Genomic DNA, 15,641 nt, shown 5'->3' on the forward strand with positions numbered 1-15,641 from the left:
AATCTCCTCTGAATGTAAACAAGGTGCAGCACATTCATGTTCTACAAAAGCAGCATCACATGCAAGTGTTGTTTACATTCAGGAAAAGCATGCAATGCTTTATGATAGCACCTAAAATGGTGCTATAATGTGTCGCAGAGGAGAGGAATTGTTGAATAAAGTCGTTCCTTTTGTTAGTAGAGTATTCTCGTAGCTTCAATTTCAATTGGACTACTGATGTCACATGGACTATTTTAACGATGTCCTTAATACATTTCTGTGCCTTGATCGTGGTGGTAGAGAGTTCTTGAACTTCATCTTAATTTGTGTTCCAAAGACTTACGGGTGAGTAATTAATGACAGAATTTTCATTTTTGGGTAAACTATTCCTTTAATAAACTAGACCATTAAAAGCGAATCAGTAGCCAAAACTGTGGCACGTGCTCATAAAAACAGGATCTTATTCTCCGCTGGTGTGGATGCTAATACTATGATTTTATATTATGACATGGATCATGGATCTAAAAATTTGAATTCTGCTAAAACGGAAAAGTAACTTAAATTTTTGAAAGGGTTGAGCTTTTAGAGCTGTAACAGAGTGGAGATAATTTTTTGTTTATTGTCACTTTTATGCCATTTTTTTTTTTCTTTAAAGCTTGAAAGTCCTTAGTCACTACTTTTATGGTAAGATGAAGATCTTCTGTATTCCAGGAAAATCATGTGATTTGTGAAAGAAATTAGTGTATGATAATATGATTTATTGAAAGGTAAAAGCTTACTGTGGCTTGTAATTTTATAAACACTTTTATTTTGGAGGTTATATTTGTAAAATAAATAATTTCTCTGCAGGTGCTTAATTTCAAAATGCTGAATGAATATGTGTAATTGTTTTCTTTCAGTAGTTTTACTGTGTGCACCATGTAATTTATCGTCATAAATGCCCTAGGTTAAATGAATTTAAGCACACACACATATGCACGTAAGGCAGAATATAAGCTCTTCATTGTGTGTGGGGAGATTTCTGGGAAAGACATTAGAGATGGAAAAGCTATCTACACTGACCTGGAGAGATAGCCCGTGTCAGACTCCACCACCATGTGCAGAGCTCTGCACAAATACACACACACGCAGAGAGAGAGCTTCATGACTGCACACAGATGTATTTGAGCTCAAAACTATCAATTACACAAATACACATTGTATTTGATGGCTCAATAGAAGAGTTAATGCCCAAGAAGGGTCATGAGCATTCTTTAAAGATAGTTCCCTATTTGATGTGAATATGTAAAATTTCAATATGCAAAAAAAAAAACTTTAAGATTAGAAACAGAAATAAGGGAAATGACCAGGGATAATTGATGTTTTCCATAGCTTAAATTAGCATTACATCACTTGCTAACCAATAAATCCTTTGCAGTAAATAAATTTAAATTAAATATTAATATTTTTCTTCATTTATTTGATGTTTTACACACTTCTTTCTGTCATGACAACTCTCGGGGGGATTGGCATGGTGATGTACATGACAATGTTAATATATATATGGTCTTGGAGCAATAGATCTGCTACACTGCTGTGGCAGAGCAAGTACCGAGACTTGCTACTGTCCATACATCCACAACATGCTGCTGTGAGCATGTAGGAAATGTTTTCCTGCTGCAAATATAACATGCATGAAATAACCCCATAGCATACATGAATCACCTCGCAGCAGATCTATACAGGTGGAGCTGGGGAAGGTGGAGGGTTTCTGAAGCAAGCTGCAACTGCTATGGCAAGCTCCAGTCATAATTAGAATGTTGAGCAGCAAGCTCATTGGCTACCAACATAGGAAAGAACTAATCAGTGTGCCGTGTGATACTGATGTCATTAGGTCAGACTGAGTTACATTATCAGACTGTGCCATCTAGAGCTTCATGCCAGAATTCTGTATTTATGTTAAAATAATTTTTATACATGGCCTCTCATACTGCTTAATTATGCCATACTGATAAAAGTTCAATACAAATATTTAAAAACTTTGTTTATAACTTTTTTATTCAATGTTGCATTTATAGCCATGCTAATTTATTTTGCAGACTAAGTGACAGTAACCAAACAGACCACTGGCTTGGAGAATATTTTGAAGAAGCATCATACCAGTGTGTCTTGAACAAATCATAAAAGTAAAAAACTAGAAAAACTAGAACTGTCTTGCCAGAGATGTGGCCCAGCGGTCAGTGCACAAGCTTTGACTTGTTGAACCCTTTTCATTTCCAATTTTCCCACTTATCTTTCTTGTCATTCTCACCACTCTTAAGTGGTCAAATTCCAAAAAGTACTAATAAAAACTACATTTTCTGAAGAAAAATAAAATATATAATATTTTGGGGGGGGGTAATGACTGATTACATGTCATCTGTATTACGTAATCAGTTTCCAAAAATTAAGTTCTTGAAATTAGATTAATTACATTTTAAAAAACTTATAATCTAAAACCTAAAAAAGGAGAGGTACTTTAATTATATTACCTAAAATCTGTAATTGTAATGGATTTTCCACCAAAATGTGCAGCCCTATTTTAATGTTTCATTCAAGTTAGTAGAAAACACCCATTACAGTATTCTTGTTAACTCTTCTTATAATACCTGAACTTGTCTAATTTGTCTCAAGTACTAAAAGCATACAGTAAACTGTCATTTATTCTCTGTGTTACCTCTCTTGATTAAAGCCATTATCTTGAGAGACGGAGATTTGTGAGTGTATGTGTGGGCAAGAGCACAGCATATCCCTCACCTTCACTTGACCTCTCTGAGGCAGCTGACATCACTGTAGGATATAAGAGAGAGCGAGACAAGTTAAATTCTCACCTTTTCTCTTGCTTTCATGTTTTCTTGCTCTATGATACTCACTTTCCACTCTTATTAGACGTGTGTGTGTGTAGACTCTGTTGTCTAATTCAAAACGTTTCTGCGTTTTCGCTCTAAAAGGTTGTGAATCACCCCCATTGACGCGAGTGTCAGAGTGCATGAACAATTTGTCATTTGTCTCTCTGTGTCGCTCACACGTATATAGACTCTCCAAAGCGATAACTCAAAATCACAGTGAAAAAGGACCGGTTGCCAAGCCTAACATGGCGCTGGCATAATTATCGCTTAAAAGACGTGTGTGTTTCAGCGCAAACTGACGTCAGTAGCAAGTGAAGTTTCTCTCTTGGTATTTTTGTTGTGTGTGTGATTGAATGTTATGGTTCATGTGCGGTTTCATCCAGCACTTTGCAGTCTGTCTGTCTGAACACAGGAAAATGCTGCTGACATGTGAAGCCAGGTCTGATTTTGGCCCTGTCCATCATCGTGACTATCATTCTCTGTTGACGTTTATTACTTTATGACTAAACATCTCCCAAAAACACACATTGGCGTCACCACACCAACAAGGCCTGGCCCAAAATGTGACAACGTATTCAAGAGTTATTCCATCCTGTATTATTCCAGTTTATGATGTATTGTCCCATATGTCTGCTAAATATTAAAAAGAAATGAAAATGTGCGTCAGGGTTTTTCCAGCAGGCATATTAATTCAGCAAAATGAAGTCGATTGTCTTGTTGGTGGAAGATTTAAAATTCACAGCAGTGTATGTCAATGAATGGAAGAAAGTTACTTTTTTTACTCTACACTACAAGCTTGAAAAAGTAGCTACACTGAAGAGATCATTCAAACAAAAATAAAAACTCACCCTCTCATTCTAAACCTCCATGACTTTCTATGCGAAACATAAAAATGCAATATTTTGAACAAACATAAACAAAAACATTAAAACCAAAATAAATAAGCTAACAAACAAACATATCCTGGGGGTTTGTATTAGGGGCACAACCCCGCTGTCTAAGGCCCTAAAAAAATATAATTGTATGGCTCATCCCACTGTAAATATATCAAAACTTAATTTTTGCTTAGTAATATGCATTGCTAAGAACTTGATTTGGACAAATGTAAAGGCAAATTTAAATTTCCCTCTTTACCTCACCAATACACACATACAAGACTTCTGGGAGATAACACATTTCTTCAATAGTTATGTGTAAGTAGGCTGGCTATTGCATTCACTTTAAACATCGTATTTAGTGATTCTTTCTCTTTAATACAGATGATGCTCTATCATTAATAAATTAGTCATGACAAAAAATAATGATTTCCGATGTATTTTTCAATGAGCGATTATAAGCATACTAGCTTAGTTTGTTTAATACCGTAGCTTGTTGGATAGTAAGTCACCCACTACAACAAACATGGCGATAAGTCTGGGTGTGAACTGATATTATGCTAATATTGACCTAACTATGTGTTGGGTTTTGCTCAATACGATTTAAGTGGCAGATCAGTGAGCTTCCTGCGGTTGAATATCTAAATAAGAGACGTCTTCATTCCCAGAAGAAACCTAAAATGTGGAGGACAAAAAAATTTAGGCTAATAATTATAATAGGTTATGCCTGTTAAAAAAAACAGCATATGCTGGTTAGGTATGTTTTGAAGCAGGGATGCTGGTTTGAGCTGGTTTAAGCTGGTCCTTTACTGGTTTATGCGGGTCCAGTTTAAACCAGCTAAGGACCATCTTAAACCAGATTAGCATCCCAGCTTCAAAACATACCTAACCAGCCTATGCTGTTTTTTTTTCAACAGCATGTGTAGTGAACCTATACCGAACGTTCCCCCAACTATACAATGAAATTTGCACCCTTGCGACATACATTTATAAATGAGTCCAAAACTCAGTAATGAACTAAACATTTAGCTATTAAGAAGACATTATGATATGTAGGCAATCAAATCTGTAAATCTTTTTGTATCCTCTTAATTTACAAGAAACGTCCCAATAAACCAATTCACTTTTTGGACATTAAATGCTACAGACGCTCCATTTAGGGTGAACCGAGGTCAAATTATTTAACTGGTCTCACGAGCAGATCGCTTGAAAATTGCAACAAGATATGTTCTGACATATCGATCAAGTCAGTGTTCATGATGGTAGGAGCGACGCCTTACTCCATATTGACCAATGTGAGTTGAATTTTATTTTATGATATAATACACTGGCCTTCTTTTAATTTGTATATGTTATAGGACGTTTTATTTTGGGAAACATTTGGGAGTCGCAGATGGCAGTTTACCCTTAGGGACAAAACGTCGCGAGTAGCCTAACGCTGAGTAAAAGTCAATCCGTCTTACGATTGTTCACATAAACAATTGAAAAGCACTGCAGTGTACCACAAAAACACTGTGTGAATCGGCCTATATGTTAAAAGATTTCGAATTAATGGAGTGATTGATTCTAAGTGAACTACACCTTTGATACTGTTGTCAATAAAAGTGGGCCAGAAAAAGATTTACAGACATAGGCTACACATACCGACATCTGCCCATTCATTTCTCGTATGTCCCATTTATCCTCTTCATTACACTATTTCCCCCATTATCTCCTCTCTCATTTCTTCCCCTTTATTTTTCTCCTCTCATTACACATCCTCTCCTCTTTCTCCTCTTGCGTTCAGTCGTCTTGTTTTTTAGCTAACCTGATTTCAGCTCATGTAGTCTGCACAGATAAAGACAGATCCTACTCCGTTTAGTGGATTATATAGTTAATCACAGTATATTACAATCTCTCTGTTGGCTTGCCATTGAAGAAGAGACACCTCTCTCAGCCAAAGCACATTAGACGGCCTAATCAGATCTCCCCTCCCTCTATTACAAATTGAATGATATAATATTCCTCAGTTTTCAATATTAAAAAAGCCCCCGACCTTTTAGTTTTGCCTTTCCAACGGGCGTGTAGAACTTCATCATGGCCCTATGATAGAATTAGCTGATATCTGAGCTTCCCATTCCAGCATGTCTTCATGGCATGTAAGCTTCCTCTAAGGCTGGCTGATTGAATTTGAGGGAGGCTACACCAACCACTTAAGGATTTCTGCACGCTCCTGATTGATTATGCCCTTATCGTATCATCTTGCCTGGAGTCGTTTGATAGGCCTGCTCTCCATACGTCTCACACTCTCTCCCCTTTCTTCACAAGTAATTTCGCATCTTTTTAATGCCTTCCAGGCGTGTTTCGGACCTATTTTTCATGGTCTGTGCGAGAGACTCTGATAGCAATGGATAGCTTGTATCCTCTCGTCTAAAAGAGTTACCTTGTAACCGAGAGTTATGAATTGGCTATAGTTATGATTGGAGATTGAATCTTAAGATACTGCATATCTCATGTAGGACCACTTTCTAACAACTCTCGGATAGTCATGTTGATTATTTGATAATGAGAGTTTCATACATTGGTAAAGCTAGCTTAGAATTATTAAACAATATAAAACATAAGTGCATAACTTGTACTGCATGGTTTTGGCTACAGGATATGGCAGGACATGATATTAGTGATGCACCGAAAATGTAGTTTTCCCTAAAACTGAAAATACATTTGGGGATAACTGGGTATTAGAACTCCTCATACTGTAATAAAGTTCTTCAGTAATGAACCCCACCATGCCCCACAGGAATAGAAACAGTTAAAAGGGACATCGGAAGCAAAATTCCCTTTTAGTAGGTGTTTGCATTTGTGTCTTAGCAGTGTGTGGACACAACCACCCTACAATGGTAAAAATCAATTCACCATCTTTTTTTTTTATCCTCCAAAAAACTAAGCTTGTGGTTCCATGAAGAACTTCTAACATCCGCGTAACCTCACCGTTGCATTGGTTCTTTATAAGTGGAGGAAGTGGAAAGAGGTTCTTCTGTTTATTCAAATGTTCTTCACAATAAGGAAAATAAATGAAATGGTTTTTAAGAGTGAACATCACTGTTTTAGTCGATAGTTTTGGCCTTCCATTAATATTCTACTCTTTATATCTGAAAGGCTCAGTCAGAACTCCTTTGGCAACATATGCCTCAGCAGAAATTTTATATTTTTTCAAATTTCGAAAAATGACACATTTTCTAATGCTTTCCTCAATAAGTCTCACAATATGAGGCAATTATGCACCAAACTTTCAGCAACTGAAAATCCATTTTTGTTTGCTAAAAAAAGGTTGGATATTTTAGGTTGCTGAAATATTGGTGCAAAGGTACTGAGAATAGATATTTTATTCTTTTTCTATACAATCAAATTTAGGAGTTTTACCTGACTGAAGATAAAATGAACAACAACAACAACAACAACAGCAACAAAAATACAATAAAAATCACATAGACTTTCATTGACGGACAAACCTTTGAGGGCTTTTTGACTTTAGTTTATTACATACCGCCTAGAACACCCTAGCAAATGAATAGCATCATACCTAGCATTTAGCACTGCTTTGCATTGGTAAAACATTCACTTTTTCTCCAGAAAATGTGAAAATCTAGTTCATCGCTTTTGGAAGGCTTTACCTTCATGTGTGTGTATGTATGGTCATGAACTCATCAGTGACCGGGGTGTGTAATGTGGTGTGAATTTTGCGTGTACCTGCATGTGCATGCATGTGTGTATTTCATGGGGTTGAGACAGACCCTCTGTCCTCGCCTCGGGCCGGGTGTTAATTAGTACACAGATAATCCAAAACCCACTCAGCATGTGAACAGACTGATTTGGAGCCTGTCACTACAAGCACACAAATACACACAGGTACACACCTTAAACACACATGTACACACAATATGCCAGTTCACACAGACTTTATATAAAAGCAGCATTACTTTCAACAGCAACCTAAAAGTATGCCTGGATAGCTATTTGTCTATTGGTTAACAGTATATTTGGTATTTAGAGGCAGAGAGAGTCATTGTATTTAGCTTACAAGACAACAGTTTTATATATATATATATATATATATATATATATATATATATATATATATATATATATATATACAGATATACAGATACAGATGAATCATGCACAATAAGACCAGGATGTATTGAGAGAGTACATTGGGTCAATTTTGTCTTCATGATGACTTTAATAAGACGTGGCAGGATGGTAGAGAGTGAGCAGAGAGAGGTCAGAGCAGAATAAGAAAACAGCAGTGAATTATAGGACCTTTCAAACTCACTGGCCAAGTTACACACAGTGATTCGCATGCATAATGAATGAATGAGGCATAATTCATTCCACTGTTTGGACAGTGATTATTATAGCAGATAGACTTAACTGTTTTAGCTAAAACAGCATCCTCTTTTAAATGGATCTTTTAGTCCTCTCTCACTGTTAGAGTTTTCATTGAGCACAGACTGTAGCTGTGTCGTGTGTTCCAAAATGTAGTGAGCTGCCTAGGCAGTATTTTTAGGCATGCTACCGTAAACAAAATTACCCTGACATGTTCACTTCATTTTGTAATGTTTTTGAAAGAAGTCTCTTAGGCTCACAGAGGTTGCATTTATTTGATCACACACACACACACACACACACACACACACACGCAAACACACAGTGTGTGTGTGTATATGTGTGTGTGTGTGTGTGTGTGTGTGGTTAGCAATATGCTATGCAAAACACTTGAAATCAGATGTGTTTCTGTTTGAATTCTGCATTACAAGATGCTGCCTATATAGAAAACAAGTTGAGCCTATTGCATTATGGTATACAGTATTGCACACAGTGTTTGTACATTTTGACAGTATACAGAAAAATGGAATTAATATGCTGAGTATACATACTGACTTCTAATTAATAGTTTAATCAAAAGCTTAGTTGAAGATCAAATAAAGAATGTTAAAAATGCAATCTTAGCAGAAAGTGCCCTCTTGGTTCACACCATGCGGTCAAAGGTTTTTTATTTTGCGTCACAAAAACATGACAATATCAACGCATGCATAGTAAGCCCCTTATCTGTGCCCATCTTTATCGCCGCCACAGATCTAATGACAAAAACAATTACCCACCAAGTCGCTGTTCACAAGCAAATTATGTCACACACACACCCAGTCTCTGACACACATTTGCTGACACTGATGATGTGTACACACACACACACACACACAGACAAGTCACAGTGCCATCCCGGCCTTAATGAAGTCCTCTGAGTTTAATTAAGTAGCTAAATTATCAGCAGTAATGTTAGCATTAATTATGCCAAATTACAGCACTGGAGAGGTGGAGGGTGAGAGAAAACGAGGGAGGAAAATGTCAATTCAGCTCAGCTCACCTGCAGGGTGAACGTGAGATGGATGGGAGGTGAGGGGAGGCGAGTGTGAGGAAAGGAAATGTTGGCATAGTAACGTGATTTTAAATACAGGAACAGATATTGCAAAATTTCAAAACTTAAAAAACTCAAAAATTTCATCTTTTCTCAAATACGTCACGGTTGTACATTTTCCCCTCGTTACACACTTACCTTCAGCACATAAATATTTATTTTAATATAATTTGCCTTTTTTTTTTGGCAGCATCACTCTATCACTCTATCACATCACTAGAATGCATTGTGAAAAATTGTATCCAATATGGCGGGTGGAGCTGATTTAAAAATATATGTAATTTAATCCTGATATTCTCTATTAAAAATAGTCAAATCTAAAACAGTACTATGGTATTATCTTTTTTTTTTGTTTTTTTGTGCTACAGTTACACTTAAAAGACATAATCTGTCTTGTTTATTTATTCATGTATTTATTTATTTGTACTATGGTAATTTTGACATGTACATTAGTTTTGTTTTATGATGGTAATGTGCCACAGAATACCAAAAAAAAAAAAAAAAAAAAAATTTGAAAAGAGGGGTTAGATGAGCAGTAGCTCATTATCATTTAAAGAGACATGCACCGAAACGTACCATACAAATTTCAGAACCAAACAACATGGTACATCGATGGAACAGGATAATTCAGGCATTCAGGAACCCCAAGGTACGTTCATATGGAAATGATTACCATATATTTCTTTGTAAGGGTTTTCAGTACATTTAAAACCCTTACCAAATCATATACTGTGGCAGTGCCATGTTATAATGATAGTATCACATTGTAATATTATGGTACTTTAAAATATACCAAGATATTACAATTAATATCTGTACATAAATATATGGTAATCTTTAAGTGCAAAAACATATGTCCAAGTCTATGTCACAGTATCTTTATTGCACCTTTAAATGGTCTTGCTACAGTAAATCATAATTTTATGCATGTTTCATAAGGGTAGGCACACTTATGAATATACTTTGCCACTTAAAATGTAAACAACAGTTTTATGTAAATATAATGCATGATTTTTGAAATAAATTATCAACACAGGCCTTGTGTGAACAGACCGCGCGTGTGTCTGTGTGTGTGTGTTTCTGCCTGCCCTGTCTGTGAATGTCACAGTTCTTTATCTCATAAATGCTCCCTCTGCGGACAGCTTCAAATGCTGTGTTATTAAATTATGAATATTAATAAAAATCAGACATGAAAAAGGTAATAATTCTGCCGGCGCACAGAAATAATGAACCTAATTTTGATAAATGGGGTGATAGCACAGCAGCAGAATATGGAGGCGAATTTATCTTAATTAATATCGCAGACCTGAACACTGTACTAGGTAAATGGGACCGCTGGGGCGGTGAGCCGTCGATGGAGCACACACACACACACACACACACACACACACACACACTTGTCTGTCAACATACATTTTTCATTCTTTCCCTGCACAGTACATAGAAACGATAAAGCTGATCAACTTAAAAGGCTTTGTTGATTTCTGTGTGTCTGACATTATGAATGCAATGCTTGTGTTTTAAAGGTATAGTTCACCCTTCATTGTTCTGTGGAACACAAAAGGAGATATTTGACACTGATTGCTTTTATACATTTGATTATCCAGTTTTACTGACAAGAAAAGACAGAAAAAAAAGCATCATAAAAGTTGTCCATATAACTATATTTCAGGCTTTTTTTTAAAGTCATACAGTTACTATAATAATGTGTAATAATCTGTAAGAAACAAATTGACATTTAAGTTGGTGCATTCATGAGAGTTTACGAAGTAAGTGATTCATGATTTTTTTTAGTCAGATCTTTTCAAAGAATCATGTGAAACCAGTCTGAATAGTTCACTCATGAAATGAAGAACTGGATCAGATCAACCTTTCTGTTGGAATAGCTCACTGAATAGATAGATCATCAGAAATGTGTTATTCCCTCTCTTTAAGGCATGAAAGCTTTACTTGCCAATAACTGTAGTTTAAAATTTCTCATTTGTCTTCCACATAAGAAAGAAAATCATGCATAAATAATAACAGATTTGATTGATTTATTGTTGTTTGTTTTGGGTGACCTTTTTATTCTGTGTATGTTAAGCATGTTAAATGGTATCAAAGCATGGGTATGTATTTGCAGCCTCTCTCTCTTTCTCTTTAAAGCACTTGCCTCAAGCAGGCTCAATTTAACGCAACTTAAAAGAGAAAATAGTGCAACAGCGAAAAATGGAAATGACATGGATTTGCCCTGTGGTCAACCTTATGAAGAACAACAAAGAGGTTAGAAAAAAAAAGATAAATGAGGCTAAAGTGAAATGACTACAAAGTATCCATTTATTAGAAAGTGGGACAAATGTAGTCAGAATAAATTAATTAATCAGACGCTTTTAATTGATTCGTTTGGAGTCCTGGCGCGTTGTGTGATTATGCTCAAGTGTTTAATTACGAATATAGATGAGATGATGCTGTTTAATTAGTCTGGCCGGCGAATGAGCTTTCACACTCTTCGCCGTAATTAGCATTTTGAGTATGCATGTGCACATGTGTGTACGCATTTGCACTGCTGCATGCAAGTCTGTGGTTTGCATTCTTATCACTCAGTTTGCTTCAGTGTGTTGTTTTTGTGTTCATAGCCTGATAAAGGAAGTGTTTTGTTTTTTTTTTCTTTCTTTTTTTAAAATAAGCATGGGAATGGTCGTCTCATGGGGCTCATGGTTAAGATCACAAGACCAGCTGAGCTAGGAGCTGGGGCATCTTACCTCAAGGGTCTCACTTTAACATTTCACTTCATGCAATAAATGTATTATTAAAACAAAAGTGATATCCAAACATAATTTACCATGTTACAACCACAGTACTTGGTTTATGATAAAGTAGAAAAAATAATATAATGGTACCATAGTACTACCATGGTTGTTTTGTACCATTTCAATTGGCAGTACCATGGTGCAGTCATGGCATCTGATGGTAATACTGAGGTCTACATAGTGCTGTACCTTGGTGCTGTAATGTTAGTAAATGGAATACCATGAATTTTAGTACCATATTATATGGTATATAAAAGGGTATTACCACAGGCCATATTGTATAGGTAATATATATATATATATATATATATTTTGGTTGCACTTTATTTTACAGTACGTGTACTAACATGTACTTATAGTGTACTTACATAGTATTTATCTAAAAAAGTTCTGGTGACACAAGGTAACTACATGGGGTAGGGTTAGGTTTAGGGGTAGGTTCAGGGTTAGTACCTAGTTATTACCTAGTTATTGTAATTACTATAATAAGTACATAGTATGTACATGAGGAACAGGACTGTAAAATAAAGTGCTACATGGTAGTACCATGGTATTCTTGTAAGTACATTAGAGTGCAAAAAAAGTAAAAAGAGAACAAATATAATGGTAAACCTTCACCATACAATGGTACTGCCATTACAATACTTGGTCCCACTTTATATTAGGTGGCCTTAACTACTATGTACTTACATAAAAAAATAAGTACAATGTACTTATTGTGTTCATATTGTATTGTAAAAACTTTTGCTGCTATTGAGGTGGGATGGGGTAAGGTTAGGGAGAGGGTTGGAGGTCTGGGTAAGTTTAAGGGTGGGTTAAGGTGTAAAGTATGGGTCAAAAGTGTAATTATAAATGTAATTACAGAAATTAAATACAGATGTAATTACATGTAGTTTTTTTATATATATAAGTACAATGTAAAAACATGTATGTACAGAATAAGTACATTGTACTAAATTATTAATTAAAATGTAAGTACATAGTAGTTAAGGCCACTTAATATAAAGTGGGTCCCAATACTTTTTTAATAACAGAATTTACATATACAGTGGTATTTACACTACGGTTTAAAAATTTGGGTTCAGTGAGAATTAGTTTTTTAAGACATTAAGAGTTGTATTCAGCAATGATGCATTAAGATGCAAAAGTGACTCCAAAAAATGACATTTGTCATTTGTCATTAGCTATTTTAATCAAATAAATTCAGCCTTGATTAGCATAAGATACTTCTTATAAGCATAAAAAATCCTAAGATTTAAAATTATATTATATTATTATTTTATATAATATAAAAATATATATATTTTAACTTTTAAAATGGTAGTATATATGATGAATAAGCCACATTAATTCAAAGAATGTCATGGTATACTAGTATAATGTAATCATAGTGTTGTCAAAAAAAAAACATTATTACCATGAAAAAATGAATAATGGTAAAAATTAATTCTATAAAAGATAATGGCAACATGGTACTTTTTATGTAGTACATTTTGGTTGTTAAAACACCATTGCTAACCATTTCTATCAGTCAGTGCTCCTTTATAGTCCTTCAGGACCTAATCTGAAGCTGCACCGTGTCTATCTGAAAGAGTTTCACCCTCCACTTTTCTGTCTGTCACAGTCTGCAGAGGAATCGGGTCCCGCAGTGAGGGGCCTGTAAGCCAATCATCCCAAGTTCTTTCTATTCCATGCCTTTCACTGCAGGGGAAATGTGTGAAACACACCATTCAAACATCCTTTATGGGTAAGGCCTGCTCCAAAAAATCCTGAGCGTATGTTCGGAGAGAATCAATTGTGTGTGTTTGTCGCATGTGCAAAATAATCTGGTGTGTCTGGTTTTCTTGTGATCCTAAAATGCAACTGTGTCGATTTTATTTACAATTATGCTATGTGTGTGAGTGAGTTTGTGTATTCATACACACACTGGATCTCAAAGCAACAGAAAAATGACTTTTACTCGTTTTAGGTTTGACACGCACAAAGCTTTTCACGCTTTCCACCAAACACATTTTCTGTGTGTTTACAAGCGGATCAGACTCGGACATCCTCGATTTGATAAGGGTGCTACACCAGAGTGGCGGAAATGTGCAGGTACTTTTTTTGTGCAAAATGTTTTACAGCAAAATTCAATGGAGCAAATTATATCCATAAAGGAGATTTTCAGGCCCTGGAAGGCATTTTATGTATCTGAAAGTTTTACGCTGTGTTTGTATCTTTCTGAAACGGATTAAAGTTTGGGCCGAGGGGATTACAGGACGACAAAAGAGTGCTTGAAGACGTGAAGAATGAAAAGAAAAGCTGTCATCAGACTGATTTAATTTAAGTCCCCTTTTAAAGAGATTCAGAAACAATGCTCCCAGTACAGCAATTGTATGCTAATGATGAGCTTCTTGGCTGTTGCTCTTGTGTGCGTGTTTGCACAAGACACTTTTGTTGAACATGAAACATCTTGTTGAATAACCTCATTATATCTGTTTAATACATCCTCTCAATGCATTCTGGATTCAAAAGCATCAGAATTAGGGTGCCTATATCACTCCTGTTGCACAGAAACAAAGCGCAATTGTTTGGAAATCCTTGCTTCGGCTTGGAAATGGAGGGCCATGTGACTCGCAGTTCTTTCTTTTGCACTTTGAGAGGTTCTTTTATAGGATCCACAAGGGAGTGTTATTTAGTTTTTCAGAAGATTAGCATGATTTATTTCTTTCTTGGCCAAAAAACAGGATGAAGTAATTAACAAGCAATAAGAGACAAACTCCTGGCCAGGGAGAAGCGTAAGCTTGCTATTGTAGGTTGGCTATTTACGGGGATTTTCTGTATGAATATTGCAAGATGAGCGTGAGTTAAATTTCCATGTTCTTCGCATTGTTCTTCTAAACGTTCCAGTTTTATAGCAGCCGTTCAAAAAGCTTTTTGTATTTAAACAAATTTTCATGCAGTCAAGCCTTTCACAGCGTTAAAGTGTTTGTGTTGAATAAATGTCGCTGAATGATGCTAGTAAAGATGAAGAGCCACAGAACAGGTATCAAACAAACTAGACAACTTACAAGACAGTTTGTAGTTGATAACGTAAATAGCAGCTGATTACATTGGCAAAAACATTTCACAAGACAACATTTTTTTTATGTTTATACCATTATACTTCACATTCATCACTTTCATTAGATAAGTCCAGCTTCCTTTTTCCATACCAACTTTCATGACTATAGAAAGTTGGTTTTACAGTATACAGTACAAACAACCACAGCTTAAAGAATTACTAGACTACTACAGACTACACACCCCATCTTTAAGTAAAGTAATTAATCAAATTTGAATGACATTTCTAATTAAGCATTAGGTAATAAAACATTATTTGTCAACATTATTAGTGGAAGTTTTTTGACATTTCTTCTCTTAAACTTTGTTCTTACAGTTACGACTTTGGTACTCAATGACAGGCAGGTATTGTGTGTGTGTGTTTTGGTTAAATGTTTGCTAGCAGGTGATCCTGTAGTAAGCAGATGGTGTTTGTAACTAATGCTAGCTCCCAACAGAGAGAGACACCACGAACACACACACAATTAGTCCGTGACTTTGTCCCTCCATGAATTGAGAAGGTAAAAGAGATGTGCAACAGAAGTGGCTGGCAGATTTTATGATTAAAATGGAAAAACAATGAAGTCAATTC

The sequence above is a fragment of the Carassius auratus genome, chromosome 26, assembly GCF_003368295.1.
Source record: "Carassius auratus strain Wakin chromosome 26, ASM336829v1, whole genome shotgun sequence".
Classification (NCBI taxonomy): Eukaryota; Metazoa; Chordata; class Actinopteri; order Cypriniformes; family Cyprinidae; genus Carassius; species Carassius auratus.